Here is a 23,792-nt window from a genome sequence, read left to right as displayed (position 1 = left end):
ATTTTCACTCTAAATAAAGACAATGCAGAAATGGAGAAGAGGGTGGTATCTTTAGAAGGAAACATGGATGTAAGCCAAGTCCGAAACTTAAACACAATTTTCTTGTGTCCCTGCCCAGTCTACTCTCAATTATCTAAGGAATTAATTTAACAAATATTTGAGTGCTAAGTATCATCTAATTTAGCATGGTGGTATCTCTGTTTCTCTTCACTTTCCTTTCAGTAAAGAGTCCTTAACTATTTGCACTTAGAAAAACACCATCTGATACCTGGAATGCCCCACTTTCCTCTCCCCACCCACTCACTTGCTCTACAAATAGTGAGTGAAATAGAAGTATTGGTAATTTCCCAAAACTATCCTCCAAATCCCCTCAGGTCATTTCACAGAGTAGTCTTTCTCAAAGTTGAGAATGAAGAACTATCACTTGGAAGTGGATGGGTTAAAATTCATATTCCCAAGTCAATTGCCTCCTACCCCCATATCTAGGCTGAATAGGTCTAGGGTAGGATCCAGGAATTAGCATTTTTAATAAGCACCCATGGTGACTTTGATACGAGTGAGTCAAGAGCTATACCTAGAGAAACACCATTGTAGATATTTTAGCTAGCTGAGTCCCAAATCCTGAACTGAGAATGGTGACTAAGGGCCCCACATTAAACTTAGCCAATCAGAAAGCTAGGTGGCACTGACAGAAGGGGATACAAAAGACAGGAGAGGAAAATAGCATTCTAGTCAATGTCCCCCAACTCTACTGTCGTTTTTAAAAAGCTCCCATATTTTGACTTTCATCAATCAAATGGCATTGCCGTTCCAGTAATCATCTGACACCAGAAAAGGAACTCAAAGAGGGAGCATTTAGAAAAAAAGTATACAAGTGAGAGAAGAAACAATATTAATTTGCTTGGTCCCACCGCAACTTTTTTCAGCCCCCTTACCTGTCCTGCTAGTTGTTTCCATTTCTGGGTCTCAATGCTGCTGTGGCAAGGAAGAGAGGCCAAGGCGGGGCAGTCTTCTATTATTCACCTTAATGCTTCCCAGTATTACATAAATAATCAAGAGTTGACTGGAAAGAGGAATAAATGAAAGGCAAATACTCCACTCAAAGGTTAAATAGGATAAAGAAGGCCCCCTGTTGGTTGAGAGCTGTGAGGTGATAAATGAACAGTCAGGATCCCTGCCTCTTTTCATTCTCACTGTTTGCCAGGAACACAGATTCAAAGCCCACAACGTCAGCACTGAGCTTGAGAGAAATAATCAGGTATCTGTGTTTTTCCACTGCTCCCCATAATACCCAGAACCAGCCTTCAGCACTTAATATTAACCAACTGTTGTTGACTCAACCCGGAAGTCTACAATTGTAAAGGTAGGGGTCAAGATCTGGTCTGATCATTTCTACTGTGAGAAAATAGGGTCTTATTCAAGCTGGCTCAAGAAAAGTGAGGTTTATGGTAAGAACACAGGTTTCCCTGGAGAATCGTAGGGCAGGATAAAGCTGGGCCTCAGGAGAACTAGAAGGTGGTTCTGGGTTCAGGGTGGCTGTGGGGAACAGTTCCTCCGTCTCTCAGGGCATCTCTATTCCTCCCTTACCAGCCTCCTCTGTTTACTCATGATTTCTGCCCCCTCATAACACCAGCCTGGACATGGCCTATCATCATCTTTCAGCTCCTGTCCCTGTTGCAAACTACCTTAGTCTCTCAGCCTCCCAATTCTATTTTCCTAGGAAAGGAATATGAATGGTCCAGCTCATTTTGTCAAGCCCATGTCATTGGCCAGGTGATTAGGAATGGGCTCTCTTGGGGACAGGTGACCACTCTTAGTCCAATCAACCCAAGCAGGGAAATAGGATCTCTGGCACAGTTCATGGCTGCTCCCCCTCCCTGCCCCCTGAACAGCTGGTATACAGTGATTTGCCTTAGAAGGGGATATGGACCAGAAGGCACAATAAAATATCATGATACAAGCCTGATGCTTAGCATATAATTTGAAAGATAATAACATGTCCATTCATGAGCTTCAAACACCCATAATCTTCCATACCTTCTTAATTATGATAAATGATAGTTCCTGACCCCAACCCTAAAAGCATAGCCCCTTTCAACCCTATTAAACTAACGTCTTTAAACTGTTTTTTTAAAAATCTAAATATACTTTAATACAGGGGAAAACACCATGCTGTCAGCTCCCGGAGGTAGAAAGGGAAGGAGAAGGGAGCCTAAGACAGACAAATCCTGATAAACTGATACCACTGGCCTTTAGCCCATCTTTCTGCAAGTGTTCAGTCAGTTTGCTTTACACCCTGTGATCATCTTATCTTCCTCTAAGTTTCTCCAAGTGCCATGTGCAGTCAGTGTTCAATGTTAACTAGAACAAGGCAAGCAACATCACAAACCGACAGATGGCAATTGAGAGCTTATCATTCTTGGATTATTTCATTCCCTGGAGTGATACACGCCAGCGAGTAAAGCATGCTATTTTGACAGCAACCTAATAATGGCTGTCTTCTTCCACTTCTTGGCTAACTCACCCTCTAGATAACCTTCTTTTCTCCTATCATTTCCCTGCTGCAACAATAATAAATGCCACACCTGACAGAGTCAATACATGCTTTGCTAGTGACAAGTGCCTGGGACAGAGAAGAAAACAAAGAAGCAGTGACAACCAGTGAAAACTGACAGATCAGAACAAGAAAACCTGGTGGCAGCCATCTCTCAAAATAAGTAACAGATGAAGAGAAATTCAAACGTAGTGCTTCCCAGAAAATAATGTTTCTCAAACTCAGAGCAGAGCCTACTGGAGAAGAAGAGATTCCAACTAGGGCTTCAAAGACCAATGTCACAAAGCCCTAAAGACATGTGAAGGAATTTGGTATGGAGTTCTCTCTCTCAATTATCCCTGATTAGCTTAGTTTGAGTTCTCCCATAACTCTTAACAGTACTAATTGATTTTCATCTTAATCATTTCAGTTAAGTTATGGTAGCCTTTGGAAGAGGAATGGACAGTATAGTGCCTCTGTTGTTAGTACCCAACAGTGGCTATCAACCTTTTTGTCCTATGTGCCACCTACCATCCCTTCTTCAAAATAGCTCTTCAAAATTCCTTACATTTCTTTCACACAACGTATATTACGCAGCTATTAAAAAGGAATGATGTAGAGCTATACAAACTGTCATGGAAAATAGCCCAACTATATTATTAAGTAAAAAAGTTTCAGATTATAAGGAATCATCCCGTTTTTGTAAAAGAAGAAAGTGTAAAGAAAAAGCTCTGAAGAATAAATGACAGCTGTTAATAATGATTATCTCTGGCACACAGGATCATGGGGGATTTTCACTTTCTATTTTTGCCATTTTTGACTTACTTAAATTTTTCTTATAATACATGCTTTTTTTTTTCAATCAGGAAAAGGATATTTTTAACCCCTTACAGTTCATTGATAGGTGGTGTAACAGAGTAGTCACCCCTACTCCCATAGATATGGAAAGGAAATACTGAGAGTGGGGAATATGTAACAGAGGGAATGGTCTGAAAAAAATATTTTCTGTCTCTTTAAAACATCCTCCACTCCTTTTTGAGAACTAAAACCTGCATCCCTGCCTCAGGCCAGTGGTTGGGTGGGGCAGGGTAAGTCTTTTGTTATTTGTGCTAAAGGAGAGGGCTCCAGACCTGGTAAAGAGAGGTCCTGGGTGGAGGTCAGGAGATTGTCTACAGGGGAGATAATCAGAATCATCAACTGTGGTTAAACAGTAATTGCCTGAAGCTGAGAACCCATCCTTTAAAAGTTCTGTATTTCTGCTTATTAGGAAGAGGGCACTTCAGACAGGAGTCTCCATCTTCCTCCTTTCCTGGCAAAGTAATAAAAATTCCCTTTCCTCCTCCTTAAATCATTTGTCCTCATTCTTCTAATTCGGCCTCGTGGACAAGTGCCGAGCTTCAGTAACAGATTTGCAGAAGCAGTCCAGTGGAGGACCCTTCCACCCCGGATACCACCAGCTGCGCCAGAGGACAATGGCATTTCAGACAGGAGTCTCCATCCTCCTCCTGTGCTGACAAAGTAATAAAACTTATCTTTCCTTCTTCTTCAAACCACTTGTTCTTCTGATGCAGCCCCGAAGATAAGTGGCCGAGCTTTTGGTAACAGTGGTACCACAACAGCTTTAGTTTTCCCTTCCAAACTGAACAGGTTTTAGAGGGGCTGGATAGTAGAAAGTAACAAAGAAGGATACCTGGTATTAGAAGAAAATTATCCATTCTGTTTATGGTAGTCAACACTCAGTAAGTAAATCTTACTCATGAGACAGAAAACAGTGTGGTACAGAGGTTAAACACATGGGCTCTGGAGTTTGGCTTCAAGTCCCAGCCTACTACTAACTTGTTCTACATTTCCTCTTGTTTACTGATAATGTCTATTAAACACTTGGAAAATGTCTAGCATATGATGTGCTCAACAAACGGTAGCTTTTTTTCCCATTACTTTAATTGGGGGAGCTAAAGTGTTATAATTGAAAATCATTATAACTTTTAGTTATAATGTCTGTAATTTAAAATATTTTCAGTATAGAAAATATATATATATGTGCGTGTGTGTGTCTGTTAGTTTTATTCTACCCCAAAGGTCAGTTAGCTAACATTCAGTGGTGTGCTGGCAGCTTGACAGCACTGGCTAGAAAGAGTTGATTATGCACCATCTCTTCCCAACTCCTTTGTTACTTTACTGAGGACAGATTGGTAGCTTAAAATCAACCACAGAAGCTAGTAAATGCTATAAATCAGAGCTTTAAACATCTACCAGCACACCACTGTTAACATCTGAAGAACCCTAGCTGAAAATACAAACTCCAGGGGTGATTAGTTAGCAACTGAAATCTCTAATCAAAGCCCACAATCAAGAACTACAAATCAATAATAAAAAAGACAAGCCCAGGTTTTAAAAAAAAAAATAGGCAAAGGACTTGAACATTTCTCCAAAGATATATTAATACAAACCGCCAATAAGCACATGAAAAGATGCTCAAAATCATTAGTCATTAGGGAAATGCAAAACAAAACCATAATGAGATACCACTTCACACCTACTAGGATGGCTATAATTTTTAAAATAGAAAATAACAAGTGCTGGCAAGGATATGGGAAAAATGAAACCCTCATACATTACCAGTGGGAATGTAAAATGGCTCAGTTGCTGTGGAAAACAGTTCAGCAGTTCCTCAAAAAGCTAAACATAGAATTATCATATAACCCAGCAATTCTACTCCTAGATATATACATACCCAAAAGAACTGAAAACAGCGACTCAAACAGATACTTGTGTGCCAATGTTCATTGCAGCATTATTCACCATAGCCAAAAGGTAGAAACAACCCGACGTCCACTGATAGATAAACAAAATGTGGTATATACAAACAATGGAATATTATTCGGCCTTAAAAAGGAATTAAGTTCTGATACATGCTTCAACCTTGAAAACACTGTGCTAAGTGAAACAAGCCAGACATAAAAGGACAAATATTGTATGATTCCACTTACAAGAGGTTCCTAGAATAGGCACACTCAGACAGAAAGTAGAACAATGGTTACCAGGGGATATGGGAGGGACGAATGGGAAGTTATTGCTTAATGGGTGCAGAGCTTCTGTTTGGAGAGATAAAAAAAGTGTTGGGAAAAAAGTGGTGGTTGCACAACACTGTGAATGTACTTAATGCCACGAGATTCTACACTTAAACATGCTTAAAATGGCAAACCTTATGTTATATATATATATATATTTTACCACACTTTTTAAAATTAATAATGTAGTATACCAAAAACCACTCAATTGTACATTGTAAGTGGGTAAATTGTATGGCATATGAATGACTTTTCAATAAAACTGACTTTTAATCAAGGCATGGGGGAATCTTAGGGGGTGATGGGCATATTCTCTATCTTGACTGGGTGTTTATACAAACTTATGCACTTGCCAAAACTTGCAGAACTGTACCCTAAAAAGAGGGAATTTTACTATATGTAAAATATACCTTAATTTGTTTAAATAGAAAAAAAGCTTCAGCTCTGAAGCACTTCTAATGGTTTGTTCATTAGAACAATGGATACTAGAAATGATATTTCACTGGGGAGATTGCCTGATGTTCAAGATAGGCAGATCAGTTAGAAATATTATTCAGTTGCTCCCATCTTTGCATGAATTGGATATAAGACTCTGGTTAGCCCAATGTCCCTCACCCCTTTGGAATGACACCTTAGGCTCAGAAGTCTCAACAAATCTTATATCCAGACACTTGATGGAGGATTTGGATGTGCCCTCTTATTAGAAAGTAAGCAGAATCCTATTTACCAGAATATTGTCACATCTACATCTGGTAGACCTCTCAAGCAAGACAGTGGTTGGAAAGAAAAAGAGCTAGAATGTCTATAGGTGTACAGATCAGGCTATATGACTGTTTAGTGCCTGATTATAAATAAATGTTTATGTGGCAGAATTTGATCAGAATTGCTTTCACTGTAATATACCAGTCATGGGGAGGAAACCTACAGCCCTCCCCTACCTCTAACTATTGGAGATTAATCATATCCTCCAGAATAGGATCCAATAACTATGGGCAACCAAATTGGCTTAGGTCAATTTGCAACAAATACTTTTGAAACTTCTGTACAAATAGGGGTGTGTCTGATCTGAGAATGCAGTAAGTAAAATCATAACAGAAGCAGCAAAGAAACACCCTACTTTTCCATTCTGTCTATATGGGCTAGTGCGGGTAAGGGGGTAGGAGTTGTGTTTGTTACTTCTTTACAAAGTAATACTATTAAATGGATTTGTTTCACAGAAACATTTCCCATTTAATCTGTTGCTTGCCCATCATTTTATCCAAAGGGTCAGAGTTGAACTTCACAATATGGATCCAGGAAAAAAGATGACATTTAACAGTGGCATCTCTTTAAATCAAGCTGAAAGTTAGGACCCAAATATCAGTTTTCAGGTATCTCCACTAGCCTCAGAGGCAACATGGTTAGTTGATACTAAACCTCAGGACTTGAGCCCAAGCAGCAGGTAACCTCAGATGGTGGGTGGGCCAAAGGAAAAAGATTTCAACCAAAGCCAAGATCAGCAGAAAGAATTAAGCAAAGAATTCATTCAGCTCCTTTTTTGTAAAAAAAAAAAAAACAAAAAATCACATTATCCTGTATTCTGTCATCATGAAAAGTGAGCCTGTAGACAACTCCTTAAATACAGATAGAGAAAAGCTGCTGGGAACCCACCTACTAATTGAATGAACAGAGTTACTGCTACAGCTCTGAGGTCTTAAGTCTCTGGGGACCTAGATCAAGAGAGACTACGACACTGGTTCCATTTCCCTAAGTATTTTAAAGAAACATACCCAGTCATTCTATTAAAAGAGGGCTATAGCCCGAAAAATACATAAATTGCTTGAAGCAAACCCAATATACAAAAATCAAGATTTAACAACCAAGAAATTCGACAGCTATAATTCACACTACCAAACGAGTTTGTCTAAGAAGATTTCTGTGGAATTCTTTACTTTTTGCAAGCTGCCTCTCTGCACTTAAAGTAGGATTTAACATATAGATTTGTATCACAAGCAACTTTTCACTTATTCTTACAAAAGAGATACAACAAAGATGAGTAAATTTGGGGAGAGTGACTTAGAGTTGGCTCTTAGAAAGCAGTTTCCTTAATATTTTATTTTAATATCTATGAATATATCTCCAAGCTGGCTGCAATGATCTGGTCCTATCCTCAATTTGCTAGGGTCCCCATTCAGGCAGTAGACATGGAAACCCCCTCAGCCTTGCTCAGGGACTTCGATGTCAGTGCTCCACAATCCTCACCCTCTGAGTCATCCCCAACCCCTGTTCCACACACCACACATATAACTCCCAGAAATCCTGCCCCTTGCCAGGCATGGAGACTCATGCCTGTGATCCCAGCACTTTGGGAGGCCAAGGTGAGAGGATGGCTTGAAGGCTAGGAGTTCAAGACCAGCCTGGGCAATGTAGCAAGACCCTGCCTCTACCAATAATTTTTAAAAAAAATTAGCCGGGCGTGGTGGCATGTGCCTGCAGTCCCAGTTACTCGGGAGGCTGAGGTGGGAGGATAGCCTGAGGCCAGAAATTCAAGGCTGCAGTGAGCTATGATCATGCCACTGTACTCCAGCCTGGGTGACAGAGCAAGATCCTTGAAAAAAAATGGGGGGAGTGAGAGAAATCCTGGCCCACACAGTACAGAACAATCAAAATCCAGACCCACTGAATCCCTAGAACACAACTCTGCTAAGTGAAACAACTCTGCTAGTTAGTTTTACAAGGGAAGTGATGGCATAATTAATTTCTGGTGTTATTTCTGAAGATTAAAAGATCAACTGGAAAGCATTCCTTAAAGCCAGGCCAATACAGTGTACCAGGGTGGGGCACATGACCCAAGTATGGAACACAAGGTTTCCCTCACTCAAAAACAATATACCAACCCCCACTCCCCCAGTGCAGAAAGTAGATGTTATTTTTCTGGGAATCTACTCTCAAAAAGGCCAACAGAATGCTTTGTCATCCATCCATCTGTTCCACTCCACTCCTGCCTTCAGACAGGGCAGAAACCTCTTATACAGGTGGCAATCACCTTAGATTTCCTTGGTGAAGGCAGCTCTAGAGCTTTCCTCAGTCATCCAGCACCTAGGAACCCTCCCTCTGTCAAGAAAATCTGTCTTATTAAATCCTTCATACCTGATGTCTCTTACTTTGAGGATATGTATCTTCAGCTTCAGAAAGGCAAAAGCAAGCATGCTGAGAGATGATCAAAGAGGATGTTAGATCAATGAGCTTAACCTTGTGGTTGTTACAAACATAAATGAACTGCCTTAATAATAATAACAGAACAACCACCTTTACTAGGTCCCAGGAACTCTGCCATATAGACACTTTCTAATCCTTACAACAACCATGCAAGGCAGGCATTATTATCCCCATGTTACAGACAGGTAAACTGAGATTTAAAGAATTTAAGAAACTTACCCAACCTCAACCAGCTAGCAAGTGGCAGAACCAAAATTTTAATCCATTAATGTCTGACTCTAGTAGTACCTAGCAGAAATGTAGCCATAAATCTGTGTAGCAAGAATCCATGCTCCAAAGCCTTAAAGTATACCACCTCCATGATCAAGAGAGAAATCATTCAAAAATAATTGATTTTTGTAAAAATCTTAAGTGTACAGCTCAAGGTGGCTTTTCAAAAATTTTTTCCCCTTTCCCCCTGCCCCTCAAGGCAACTCAGGACAAGAACTTTTCTCTTTAATTGGGCATTGGTGAGGAAGCTGCTTCACTATGCCAAGAGAGAGAAGTGCTACTCTGTTATTCTAGTTGTCTCTCAAGGGCAGAAGGTGAGGTGAGGCCCACACAAGGCCGCATTCTCTATCAGCAAGTAGCCCCTGTCAATTATGAGTGAGATAGAGAGGATAGTCAGTTCTCAGCTGCAAGCTCTGCTGACCCCTGGAGATTTAACTGTCAGCTGTGTTAAGGGTTTCTGAAGACTTCTAGATATGATTTAACTAGAGCATGCTTTTTTAAAAGGGCCATGTCCCTGAGTCAAGGTGGGCCTGGAGGGTGGGAATAGGTAGAGAACCAGGTGGCTGGGTTAGCCAGGTATGTGGGGTGGGGCCATGAGAGGAGAGAGTCCCTTTGATAGTATTATTCTCATCAATGAGTCCAGAGGCAGATCTCTAGGAGCAGGGCAGTTAATAATTAAGTCCATTTGCTAAGGTCACAACACAGTTATGGAAATAAATGTAATGTAATAAGAGACATGGTGAAGGTAGCAAGGAGCAGGTAGCAGGAGGAAATATAAATGTTCCACTTAATTGAAAGGTAAAAAATGAGATTAAAAATATTCTCCTAAAAATACAATTAGAAATTTCCTACTGGCCATTAAAGGAAGCAGGCAAGTGGGAACAGAACAAGTAGGCTCCCAGACTGTTTCTCAAGGGTCAAATAACCATTTGAAAAGCACCTTTCCAGGCACCAGGGTCACAGATGGCAATTCTGCCTGTGGCTAAGCAAAGGTGCCCGGCCTGCCTTCCCTCACCCAGGCAGCCATTCTCTGCCATCTCCCAACTATAAGCCCTCAACACTATGCTGGCATGTATCTGAGCCACAGGAAGGCACACAATAACTGGAAACTAATGCAAAAATAAATCATTTGTGTTTTCTGACGTGGCTGGGTTTTGATGGAGTTTATGAATCACTACTGCCCAGCCCCATCCACTGAAGGAGGGGCCAATACCTCACATCCTCTCGCAGCAGCTTGCATATGCCTGACAAAGGTGACCTTGCAACACCACTCTCATCTGTCACTCTTCTTTTCATGAGTCTTTAATGGTACCCTGTAACCAACTGTATCAAGTCCAAATGTGTCCTCTTGGTATTCCAGCTTGTTGTGCTCTGCCTCCACCCTACCAATCTGGCACCATCTCCCTTTTCACCCAGCGCAGACCTCCTGCTAGAGTCAGTTTCCATTCTGAACCAAACTCACAGCTTCCTCTCTCTCTCTCCCAGGTTCCACCAGGGTCTGGGCTGCCTCTCCAAAATTCCAGGTAGCCAAAACTTCAATGTTACTATAGGTTACTATAAATACCCAGCTTCTCTTGGCCATTAAAAGAGGGACTGTACCTTTAAATATTCTATATGATCCTGCACCGTCCAATATAGCAGCCACTACCTGGGTGTGGCTATTTAAAGTATTTGAAATTAAATAAAATGAAAAAAAAATCAGTTCCTCAGTTTCAGTAACCACATATCAAGTACACAATAGCCACATGTGGCTAGTGACTATCGTATTGGACGGGGCAGATATAAAATATTTACATCATCACAGAAACTTCTACCAGACAATACAATATTATACTATATAAACAAGAGAATAGTAACCTAATGTATGCTCAAATTGTTCTTTATCATCAGTTGGAAAACCTGATGGTCCAGATTTCACAAAAGAGTGGCTAGGACGACTTAGAGATACAGCCCATCTTAAGTAACCAGCAGAGCATCTCTTATCAGAGATCCCAATCAGTTCTGTAAACATCACAGGTAATTGCAACATCGCATTTTTTAAAAGGTCACATGCAGCAGACCTCAGGAACCTTTCAACAAAGCACTACTGGACTAGTCAGTCCACTGTACTAGTCAGTCCACTAGTCAGTCCACTGTACACTAACTTCTTTGCTAGGCTCTGTGAGTCAATACAAACAAAACATGACCCAGTGTTCCTGCCCTGGGGAGAAAGCTGGTACAGAGACAACCACAAAAGGAGCCAGAAAGAGATAAGAACCATGAGAGAGGTAATTCAAAAACAGAGAGATCACATCAAATGGAACTAGGGAGGACTCCATGGACAGGTAGATTAAGTCAGATCTGAACTGGGCCCTAATGGATGAGTAGAATTTGACAGAAGGAACTAAGAAGATGAAAGGGGAAGCAAGTTAGGGTCTAGGGTGTGTTTATGAAAAAGTGAGTCAAAGAAGAACTATGACAACTAGTAAACAATCACTTGAAAATGTTTTCCAGTCACCCTAATAATCAAATGATTACACATTAACTTAGATGTCATTTTTTAAAAGATTTTGCTTAAAAAAAGATTTTGCTTTAGTGAGAATATCTGATGTTGGCAAGGATGAGGTGGAACAGGTTCTCTGTTCCCATTGCTCATGGGACTGTAAATGAGCACTAACTTTTTGGAAATCTTAAAAACATTTATATCCCCTGATCCACTTCAAGGAAAATGAAATAATCTGAAACACAAAGATTTATGCACAAAGAAGTTTTTTGTAATGTTATATATATAACTGCAGAGAACAGGAAATGATAAGGTTAATTATGAGCTAGTTATAGGATGGAGTACTATACAGCCATTAAAAATTATGCTGATAAGTTTTAAATGACACAGAAAAGGTTTATACAAATATTAAGTAAAAAAATCAGGTACAAAATTGGTAATATATAGTATAGTTACGTGTAAAACAATATGAATAAAAATATGAAAATTAGCCAAAATGTTAACATTTTGGTGCCAAGATTATGGGTGATTTTTATTCACTATACCAAGGGTCAGCAAACTATGGCCCACGAACCAAATATGGCCCACTGACCAATTTGTATATAGTTTTATTAAAACTCTGTAATACATGTTCACTTACATATTGTCACTGTCTGTGGCTGCTTTTGTGCTTCAATGGCAGACGTGAGCAGTTGTGGCAAAAACAGTATAGTTGACAAAGCCTAAAACATTTACTACCTGGTCATTTACAGAAAAAGTTTACCAAACTCTGTATTTCCCAAATTTTCTATGAGTATGTGTTAACTTTTACAATCTTTTCCTAAAGGGTCTATTTCCACATTGTGAAAGGCCTTAAGGAACAGCCTAACAATTTCGGATTTTATTTTGTAAGTAACTAGGAGCACTAGAAGTTTCTGAGGACAGTGGGACATGATCTGACATGATGCCAACTAATAAAACACAGAACACCAGGTCATTTGAGAAGATGGAATTTAAACTGTATGCCAGTCTGTGATTCAGCAACAGCTGTGATTCTGGGCCACTTCTCATTTACAAGAGAAGGTTAGCCTAAGATCTGGCCTATTATTGTTTTCAAGCTTCCTCCTCTGCATGAACCCTGTGACACAGCCTGTAGTAATGACCGATGGAATTTTTCCCTCCAAAGAAGAGGGGGCCATATGCAAATTTATGAGTTTTGCCTGGAGAGGCAGTTTGAGAGTTTAGGGTGGTATTCCCATCTTCTTGAAGTCAGTCCTCCATTTTCCAAGCTTTTTCCTGTTTCTTACTTTACTTTCCTGTTCTACAAGTATGAAGGGATAACAGGGAGATGGTACAGGCGAAGGGAGAGGGACGCAGGGAAAGGCACAAAAATAGAGAATAGAAAGTATTTGACACTCTTGTCTTAGGAGCTCTCAAAAAGCCCTCAGACCTACTCACGCTCAAAACCTGATCAAGAAGACCCTGAGACCTATCCCCACTGAATATGGGTCATCTCTTTGATTTTACTTTTAGAAAAGGAAAGAGCTATCTCCCTAAGAGAAAGCCTCTATAGCCACAAGCTTCCTCCAAGTCCTCTATGCCTTCACCACCTGCCTCAGGCCTATTTTCCCAGCAGAACGGAAAAGATCCAGTTCATACAACCAATTGTTTACTCATACTCTCGGGCACGAACACACTTAAAGGATGGAAATGGTCTGAAGGGTAGTTTCCTTTCAAATAAAACACTACCAATCACAAAGAAGATTAATCATCTACAGAATAAGAAATTAAACTACCATAATTTATTGTCCGATGGCATAAAAACACAGTGAATAGGTCTCTGGTTTTTTTTTTTTCTTTAAACATATGATATTTTTTGTATTCCAGCAAATTAATGTTATGAATTTCACTTGGAGCACCTTATAAAATGTAACAATTCACATGTAACTCTGCTAGCTGTTTTTTTTCTTTGATTTTATTTATATTGTATTTTATTGGTGAGGGAGGTGGAGAGATAGAAGATACAAAATGCACCGAGGTGCTCAATTATTTAACAGATCGTATTTAACATTTTATATTTTAACATATACTCGTGCCAACAATTGTTCTCATGAGCTTTCTGAACCATTAAGCTACACTGCTCTCTTTCTTTAAATCAAATATAAGTAATTTGTTGTCATAGCAATGCTTCCTCCTACTCCAAAATAGTTCAATACATGCTTTGTTTCAGCAGGCAACTATCTGTCTACCAAAAAATGGTCATTATCGTCCATCTCCTTGACAAATGTCTTATTAAATTTAGCTGCCTGGCTTTTACAGTCATCAGGAGACTGTATTTCTATAGCATTTTCTAGCACCTGTACAGGAAAGGGGCTTACAGGACCTCTCAGGAACTGCCTGGAAACACATCACAGCTAAGTCGCTGGGTGACAGCCAATCTCTGTAGTCATGATGACAACAATCCTTGGCATTATTACCCAGCTTTACAGTTTATAGAGTGCTGTCACCCACTTTATTGTATTTGAGGCAGTACTCTAGATGAAGCTTATATACTTCAATTCGCTACATCATGTCAGTTAGCTGAGCTCATCAGTAGTAAGTCACACTTGCTCTTTACTCTCTGAGATTGAGTTCTGCTTTTCTACCCTTTTGATGTAGTATATATTAAGCTAATGAAGGCAATAACTAAGCTTTTGGAATTTCAAATAGAAGCAACAACAGAGGCATAGAATACCATTTTGTCAGTTCCTTGTGCAATGGCCCACTAACGGATATTAACCGTAAACACACAAGGCCACGCTCCAGAGTCAGTGCCAATATTAAAGCTAATCTCATATTTACAGGGCATGTTTTCAGTTTCCAAAGGCTTTTAACAAAAATGATCTCATCTGAAGTGTACCTCCTGTCCACCCATCCCCCCAACACACATAAACACAGCTGGATCAGGATGTGTGTACCTAAAATCCTAATCTCTGCCTTGTAGTTTACCTATGTTCAGATAAGGATAAGGAATTAGCGTTTCCAATTCCAGTTCCTTCAAGCCGTGACCTTTATTTCATGCAGCCGTATTCTGTAAAGTTTAAAGGACCCCTCTCTCACCAAGTTGGATTTTTTTTTCACACTATACTTTTGTGAGAAATGCAAATTTGAAGGAAAAGATCAGAGAGTGGGGAGAAGTATTCTTTGACATTAGCCAAGGTCTTTAAAAAGAAGAGACCAGTGCTAAAAAAGTAGATCTCATAGAAGTAGAGAGTAGAATAGTGGTTACTAGAAGTGGGGAAACATAGGGAAGGAGGGGATAGCCAAAGGTTGGGTAATGGATACATGTATTGAATTATCACACTGTACCTCATAAATGTGTACAATTATTATATGTCAATTGAAAATAATAATAAAATGGCCAGGTGCTATGGCTCGCACCCGTGATCCCAGCAGCACTTTGGGAGACTGAGGTAGGAGGATCACTTGAGCCCAGGAGTTCCAGACCAGCCTGAGCAACACAGCAAGATCCCACTCTCTATAAAAAATAGAAAAGTTAGCCAGGCATGGTGGCGCCAGCCTGTAGTCCCAGCTACTTGGGAGGCTGAGGCAGGAGGATCGCTTGAGCCCAGGAGTTGGAGGTTGTGGTAAGCTATGATCATGCTACTGCACTCTAGCCTCTAACCCGGGCAACAGAGTGAGACTCTATTGGAAAATAAATAAATAAATACATACATACATACATAAATAATAAAAGCAAAAAAATTTCTTTTTAATTTTTGAACAGAGAAGGGGGAAGGGAGATAGATTACCAGAAACTTTCACTTTTCCTTTATACATTCCTGTATTTCTAATTTCTTTATTTATGATCATATGCTACTTCTATAATCAAAAAATAAAGTTTGTTTTTTTTTTAATGAAGAGACAGAGGAGTACTGCCACATTTAAAAGAAAGGATGCCCAAAACAGCGGGTCCTAACTGGCTCATCTGCTCTCCCTTCTTTGAGACTCTCCAATGGGAAAGAAGGACTAGCAGAGAGGACCAACTCAGAGTGCTTATTTGGGAAATGCAATCAGAATCAGGAGCCGCCCTAACAGAGCCTGAAAACAAGATTTCACAGCACCACATAAGCTCAAGAGCTGGAGCTGAAAAGTTCCATTCCCACCAATATGTGACCAAGTATAATTTGTTTCTCTGTATGCCTTCTAGCTTCACATAGTCTGATTCCATTTGAAAATCTAATAAAAGTCGTGGTAGTTGCCATCATTTCTGTTGCTTGGTCCTTATGAGCACTTGTCTCCTACAGATTTTATTTTTTTTTCCTGTAGAGTGAGCAGAGAAGCTAACAAATTATTTAGAACTCCTACACAACTATTAACTCAATTTCTCCATACCTCACTCTTGTCAGGGGGAAGGCGAACAAGTATTTACCTATATAATTACAGTCATCAAACTTAAAAAGCAGAGAGGTAATAGGATTTGGGCCAGGTCTCACAGAAAATGCTAGGCAGTAGGAAGAAGAATGCCTAAGGGTCTGAAAGCTGTTGGACAAACCAGAAGTAATGTCTATAGGGTCCAAGAGAAATAAAGCTCTCCTTCCCAACCCCTCCCCCAACCCAAAAGGAACACAGCTCTCAAAGTGTTTTAATGATGACAAAAGCCTCCAGCACTTGAGGGTATGAGACTGTTAATTTTGTTTGGCAATGTCAAATTTAAGAATTTAATTCTTTAAACTGAAAAGGTGCAATTTTGATTTTAAGTGTTTCTTCCCCGGAGCTCAAAATCCAATTTCCCCAGTTCACCTAGAAGGATGCTTTTGCTATGACCAAGCCACCCTTATTGATCTATGTACAGGCTAAGTTGCCACGGGACTCCTATATTGAACATTCAATCAATAGATGTTAACAAATAAATGCAAAAAATAACTTACTATACCTAATAACATAGCCTCAAAATATATAAAGTAAAAGTTGACAGTACTAAAAGAAGAAATAGGTAGATCCACCTTTGTGGTAGTAAATTTTAACAACTCTCCCAATAATTGATGGACTAAGCAGACAAAAAATTGGGTAAGGTGATTGAAGAGCAGCAAAATTAACAAGGTTGTTCTAGTGGACACTTGGCCTCATGCTGGGCCACAACACAAGTCTCAACAAATTTCAAAGTAACAGAACATTCAGATCATATTCTGATCACAATGTTATTAAGTTAGAAATCAACCGTTTAAAAAGGCTTAGAAAATTCTTTTTAAATCTTGCTAAACAATCTATGGATTAAGAAATCACAATGGAAATGACAAAATGCTTGGAACTGGACAATAACAAAATGTTACAACATTATCAAAATTTGTGGAATGTAGCTCAAACAGTAGGCGGCAAAAATTATTAGACTTTAACGCATAAAGTCAAATAAGAAAATCTGAAAATAAATGAGCTAAGCATCCTAAGCTAGAAAAAGAACAAGAAGCAAAAACCCAAAGAAAATGTGATACAGAAACAAATTTTAAAAACAAGCAGAAATTAACAAAATAGAAAGCAGACATATAATAAGGAGGATCGACAGAGCCCAAGTTGCATCCTATTAAAGATAAATAAAACTTAGAAACTATTGGTGAGATTGATTTTTTAAAAAAATAAATAATATTATGAATAAAAGGAGGACATCTTTTTAATATCTGTAGTTTCTGTAGTTAAGAGGCTATAACAAATTTTAAACCAGTTGGAAAATTTAGACAAAACAGTCACATTCCTAGAAAAACTACTAACATTGATTCAAAGAAGAAATAGAATACCTGAATATTTGTACAACTATTAAAGACACTGAATCAGTAGTACAAAATCCTCCCACAAATGACACCAAGGCCCAGATAATTTTATAGGCAAGTTCTAACAAACACTTAAGAAATAAACAACTCGGATCTCATGCAAATTTTTCCAGAGTTTAGAAAACAAGGAAGCACCACCCAATCCATTTATGAAGCTAGCATGAACTTAACACTCAAACCCGACAAGGACAGTACGAAAAAGGAAAACTAGAGCCAGATTCACTCATCAAGGTAATTGTAAGAATATCAAATATTAGCAAACCATATCCAAGAACAATAAAGAAGTTAATACATCATGGTCTAGGCAACTTGATTCCAGGAATACAAAGCCAGTTTAATATTAGAAAACCAATCAGCATAATTCACCACATTGAAAGGTTAAAGAACAAAAGCAATATGATCATCTCAACAGATGAAGGAAAAGCCTTTGATAAAATGCAACATCCATTCATAATTTTTAAAAAAAAATCTTAGCAAACTTAGAATAGAAGGGAACTTCTACAATCTAATAAAAAATACCAACAAAAAATTGTACAGTAAACATCATACTTAATGATAAAATACTGAAAGTATATCCTTTAAGGCAGAAAATAAGATAAGGGTTCCCACTATTACTACTTCTATTAAGCATTGTACTGGGGGTCTTAACCAAAACAGTAAGACAAGATATAAAAATATATATACATAATGTCCATAAAAAAGACAAAGCTCTCATTATTTGCACAGTATATATGATTACCAACATAGAGAGCCCAAAAGCATTCCCAGATAAATTAATTATAATTAACTTTAAAGCATTTAGCAAGGCTGCTGGATACAAAAATGATGCACAAAAATCAATTACATTTCTAAAGACCAGCAACTAACAAAATTACAACATGTACATTAAAAAAGAAAACCAAACGACTAGAGACTCTACAGAGTAATTGGTTACATTTCTGGGTTGAGGAGTCAGACTGCCTAGTTTCTAATCTACACTTCACCTCACTAGCTGTGTGGCTTTGGACAAGCTATTTTGTTGCTCTGTACCCTACCTTTTAGAATTCTAGTGAGGATTAAATGTGTTAATACACATAAAGCCCTTAAAACAGTGCCTGGTACAAAGGGCTAAATAAATATGAGCTGTTATTATTACGGTGAAGAAGTAGCCTATTACTCAGGGCTCCAAGGTCCTAACTGCAATACATCTTCAAGGTAAAGAATTAAGGAGTCACCTGTCACAGGAGGCCAGTGAAACTCACTCATGTTTTCCAGAAGGCTGGGCACTGAACTCCCACACTCAGCATCCAGCTCATTACCCAAACACCCTGCTGTCTACAGAGTAATTAGCAGAAGAACACACCCATTCTCTAGAGATTTCCACCCCAATCCTACCAACTCTTTAATGGGGAGCAGAAGTCGACAACTTCAAGCTTTCTGTAAGACAACATCCAGAGTTCCTAATGACTACTCTTCATCATCAAAAGAAAAGGCAAACCCTTCAGACAGAGGAGAAGGTCATGAGGTATTAGAAGAAAGGCTGTTGTTACTGGCTCTATTTCTTGGGCGGGAGGGGGGAAGGAGAAAAACAGTTAAGTAATACTTTTTAAACACCTACTATATGCTGCACAGTGTTCTCAGGGCTTTAAAAATATGAACTCTCTTAATTCTCTCAATAACCTGAAGAGGTAGGTAGAATTCTTAGCCCCATTTTACAAATGAGAAACATGGTAAAAGTGATTAGGTGACTTGCTTAAAGTCACACAGCTCATGAGCAATAGAAATTAGCTTCAAACTCACATCTGACTCCAAAGCCCTATGCCAAGCCAGGAGAAGAAATAAAGGAGGTTAAGTTCCTGAAATGAAAGGAAGGTTGCAGGTACTACGTGTGTGAGGTTGCATATTTTAATTCTCCTTCTGAGACCACAGGCCAAAAGTAGAATGGGAATACAAACAATAATTATGTGAACAGAAAACTGAAAGCAACAAACCAGCAGGGTATCCAAGTTAGGAAGTACCCAGATGAAATGCTGCTGCCATTTTGTGGCATGACTGAGCAATATTTAAAAAAAAAAAAAAAAAGAAAAGAAAACAGAAATACTGCCACTCTGTGGCCTCATCTCACTCAATTTTTTTCTGAAAACCAGGATATTCATAGCAGGAACATGCACTCATATGAACTTACCCAGACCTAGGTGAGAATGAGGTAAAATCAGCTTGTGGTGCAGGGTTGGGAACTGAATAACAGGATGTATGTGCAGCTTGGGTTTTGATGCCACCTGGTTTTTAACTCCTTTGGTACAGCAACAAGCCTGGGCTTACTGACTTAGTTGCCCTGATACCTGAGCCCAGAAGTGCTGAGTATCCCAAGTGCTTCAACCTGGGACCAGTGAACAGAACACTAACATTTGTTCAGCACTAACTATGTGCCAAGCAGCACTGCCATCATACACCTGTTAGGGCTTCTTCTGTCCCAAGGTAAATGATTTTGTTCCTCCTAGTGGCACTACCTGATCTCTGCCTTACAAAGAAGAGCCTAGCGACATACATGAACCAGCAGAAGAGGAGAAAAGAGCCTGGCTTTGGGGACAGCCCCTTGGAGTCCTGCCTGATATAAGGTGATACACAAACCATCCAAAATAAGGGACTCCGGGTTCAAGAAAGAACACACACACACACACACCTCCCAACAATAACAACATACAAATTTTTTTTAAGATCAAAGCTACCATTTTTTTTTTTTTAGGGCAGGGTCTCACTCTGTCACCTGGGCTAGAGTACAGTGGTGTCATCATAGCTCACAGCAAACTCAAACTCCTGGGCTCAAGTAATCTTCCTGCCCCAGCCTCCTGAGCAGCTGGGACTATAGGTGTGCACCACCACACCCAGCTAATTTTTCTATTTTTAGTAGAGATGGGGTCTCACTCTTGCTCAGGATGGTCTCGAACTCCTGAGCTCAAGCAATCCACTCGCCTCAGCCTCCAAGAGTGCTAGGATTACAGGCGTGAGCCACAGCACCCAGCCCAAAGCTACCATTCTAACTACAGCATCAGATAGGTTTCATACATTATTAACCCTAGTGGTCCTGAATACAAGATCTTCTCACGGCCGGCACAGTGGCTCACGCCTGTAATCCTACCACTCTGGGAGGCCGAGGTGGGAGGATGGCTCGAGCTCAGGAGTTTGAGACCAGCCTGAGCAAGAGCAAGATCTTGTCTCTACTAAAAATAGAAAGAAATTAGCTGGACAACTAAAAATATATAGAAAAAAATATTAGCTGGGCATGGTGGCACATGCCTGTAGTCCCAGCTACTCGGGAGCCTGAGGCAGAAGGATCGCTTGAGCCCAGGAGTTTGAGGTTGCTGTGAGCTAGGCTGACGCCACAGCACTCACTCTAGCCAGGGCAACAGAGCGAGACTCTGTCTCAAAAAAAAAAAAAAATCTTCTCATGACAAAATAGATAAATGAAAGGTAAAGTACACTAGACTTAGTTATGTACCTGCTCTTAAACTACCTAGTTATCTACCTGATCTTAAACTCTGCAAGGAGATAAAAGGTGCATGTACAAGCTGTTGTTTAGATTGCTTCTCTTCTAGAAACCAACACCTCCCAAAGCCCTCTTGTAAAACAGAACACAATTTTAGTAATTCTAACATAGAGCAATAAAATATGGTTATCTCATATTTAAGTGTCCTGTTACCTTTCTACCTTTATTTGATGTTTATAAATATTTTTAGAGACTACAAGGCCTGAAATTAAATAACAGCTACTTTAAGAAAGCTAGTATTATCTGATGTGGGTAAAGAACTAACTGAAAAGAAACTCCATTTTGTCATAAATTCCCAAGAGAAAATGGAACCAATGTGTAACTGGCTAAGCATGGTAAAGCCATTTGATGTTAACTGACCCACCCAAGGTACACTATGTATTCTCCCTGCTTTTGCATTTCTGGTGCATTTTGTCTCTCATCCTATTCTCCAATTTTTCCATTCTACCAGGAAGTAGAAAATGAACCAAAGTGTCAGCAAATATCAGAGCTGGAAGAGATCTTAGATATTAGCTGGCCCAACTCTCGCATTTTACAGAGGTAGAAACTAAATCTCAGAGAAAGAAAGTAACTTACTTGACATTACAGGTGACTGGCAGGTCTCCTGATACAGTCCACCCAACACTGGAACAGAACTCTTCTGACCAGTTCTTTATATTGGCTTGCAGAAAATTGGCAAATGGTTCTTTATCAATACAAAAATCTAACTGGTAACTTCTTTAAATAATAGGTTCTATTACCCGAGTAGTTAACAATGCTGGCTTTGCAGTCAGCCAGACCTAGATATCTATACCAGGTTGGCCACTTTCTAGCTGTGTGACCTTGGGCATGTTACATAACCTCTCTGAATCTTATTTTCTTCATCTGTAAATTGGGAATGCCAATAATAGTATCTATACCGCAGCATGTCTGGCACATGGTAAGTATTCAATAAATATTAGTTGCAACTACTATCATACCCTAATCCTGTTTGTGTGGGGAGAGGGTACTTGGAAGGGTACCTGAATCTTCTGAGAAAGCCCCAGACTTGGATCTAAATTTCTGACTTAGGAAGTGACAGAAGGCAGGGCCAAAAGAACCAGCCTGATGCTAGCACCATTAGGAACTGGCCCGACTGCATTAATTCTCAGGCCCACACATAAGACCAGGAACCTCCTGGCTCTAAGGTAAGTTTCACAAATGGGAAAAAAATGAGCAACTAAGGAAGACAAGTCATAAACACATTAAGCTTTTAAAAACCCCTTAGAAGAAAAGAAGTGTCCTAATTAGAGTCAACAGCTATTTCAGTAAAGGGAAAATTAACCATCTTTAGGTCTCTTGGGCCTGAGCCAGCGGTGACCCATTCAAGGTTTTAAGAAAGACTAAAATTCAATCTCCCCTCCCCCTAACAATAAGGAGGCCTGGAAGCATAAAGTGCAAAATGAAATTCTCGTTAAAGTTTTAACATAGGCCATTAGGTTCACTTGTCCTTCAAATAAGACAGAAGAGAGTGTAATAGGACCACAAAGAGTGGCGGCCTGGTACACCCTGGTACATACCCTGGGTCTCTGCCATTCCCAAGTCGTGTCACCTTGGGAAAGGTAGCTTCCTGCTCTGGGTTGCTTCCCCTATCTTCGAAACAAAGGGCTTGAACTACAGGAACTCAAAAGCCCCTCACACCTCTAGCATTCTGTGGTCATAAATTGTGTATATATTATACCTGCCACCTACAAATGTAGTAACTAGACTATAAATGAGCCTTGATAATAAGTTCCCTGAGGATAGAAACCATATCTGATATTTCTTTTGTATCTCCCTAGTACAATGCTAGACATGCTAGGCCCAGAGTAATTATTTAATAAATAGTGAGTAATCTAGATTGACCACACAGTACGTAGCATATCATAAGCTCTTCGCATGCCAGGCAGTTCTCCTCAAACCTCCCTGCCACCAGAGTTTTTGAATATGTCAGATTTTTAGCACCCTTCGGTTTTTAATAAAGAGAAGCATTGCATAACAAAACAAAGTTCCTTGTCATATCATGTGACAGTGATTGAATACCTAGGTGCCAGGCACTCTGCTCAAATGGGGCAGATCTGGGCCCTAGTGCTGGCACCCATCTTATAAGCTGTATGATTCAGGTTGAGTCTGTTAATCTAACCCAGTGCAAGGACTGATAAAGGCAACTACTATTATTAAGGAACTCCTGAATCTCATATCTTAGATCTCTTTTGACAAGCGAAGTACTAACTAGCATGCATGGGACCAACACTTTACTAGCGGTGCACCCCAAAGGATTTAGAAATACAAAGGAGGAAACACCTGTATGGAAATATTAATTCAATACACACACACGCACACACACACACGTTTCTAGGGGCCAGTTTAGGCTCAGAACACATTTAATCCTGGGTACAGATTAGAATCACTGAGGAGCTTTTAAAAATGCCTATGTCCAGGCCCCAGCCAAGATCAATTATCTGAGAATGAAATGGGGGGACAGGCACTGGCTTGTGTTTTATTTAATGCTTCCCCAAGTGACTGAGAGGTAGAGCCAGGATTAAGGAGTCTGGCCTCCACCATCTCTCTCCACCACCACTTCTAGTCCCCAACTTAGTGGCAGGGCCAGCAGCAGGCTTGGAAGTCTTCAAGAGCCACAAAAATTCCATTTCAGTCACTCACCAGACTATTCTCTGAGCCAGTACAATAATTCTGCCACTGCCAAAACATTTCTGGTAAACAAAACTTAAACAAAAAGCAGATTTTTTAAACTTCAGTTAGTCAGAGAAGGTGATTAGCTAAGTCTAGCCTATGCCCCAATCATTCCATTTATTGGAGGTTTAATAGGCCTGAGATCTCGTGCTTTTCTGGAAGCTTCCCTACTCCTAAAATTGATATGTTATTCATCCCTTCTCAATTGCCCTACTCCTTGCTTCATACTGATTCTTCC

General features: G+C 39.7%; 1 protein-coding gene across 14 annotated transcripts in view; it reads right to left on the bottom strand.

The window, feature by feature from the left end:
• Window positions 1-23,792, bottom strand: part of TMEM164 (transmembrane protein 164) — a 171,380-nt gene that overhangs the window by 128,960 nt on the left and 18,628 nt on the right. The window contains exon 1 of one of the 14 annotated variants that reach the window (XM_045538885.1): window positions 936-1,453. The exons of the other annotated variants lie outside the window; for them this stretch is intronic. The gene's annotated coding sequence lies outside the window, so the exon portion shown is untranslated. Of the gene's footprint in view, window positions 1-935; window positions 1,454-23,792 lie in introns of those variants that run through there. 14 annotated transcript variants of the gene reach the window in all.

This window comes from Lemur catta, chromosome X (genome assembly GCF_020740605.2).
Source record: "Lemur catta isolate mLemCat1 chromosome X, mLemCat1.pri, whole genome shotgun sequence".
Classification (NCBI taxonomy): domain Eukaryota; kingdom Metazoa; phylum Chordata; class Mammalia; order Primates; family Lemuridae; genus Lemur; species Lemur catta.
Note: the sequence above shows the minus strand (reverse complement) of the source record. Positions and strands in the feature narration are given on the sequence as shown.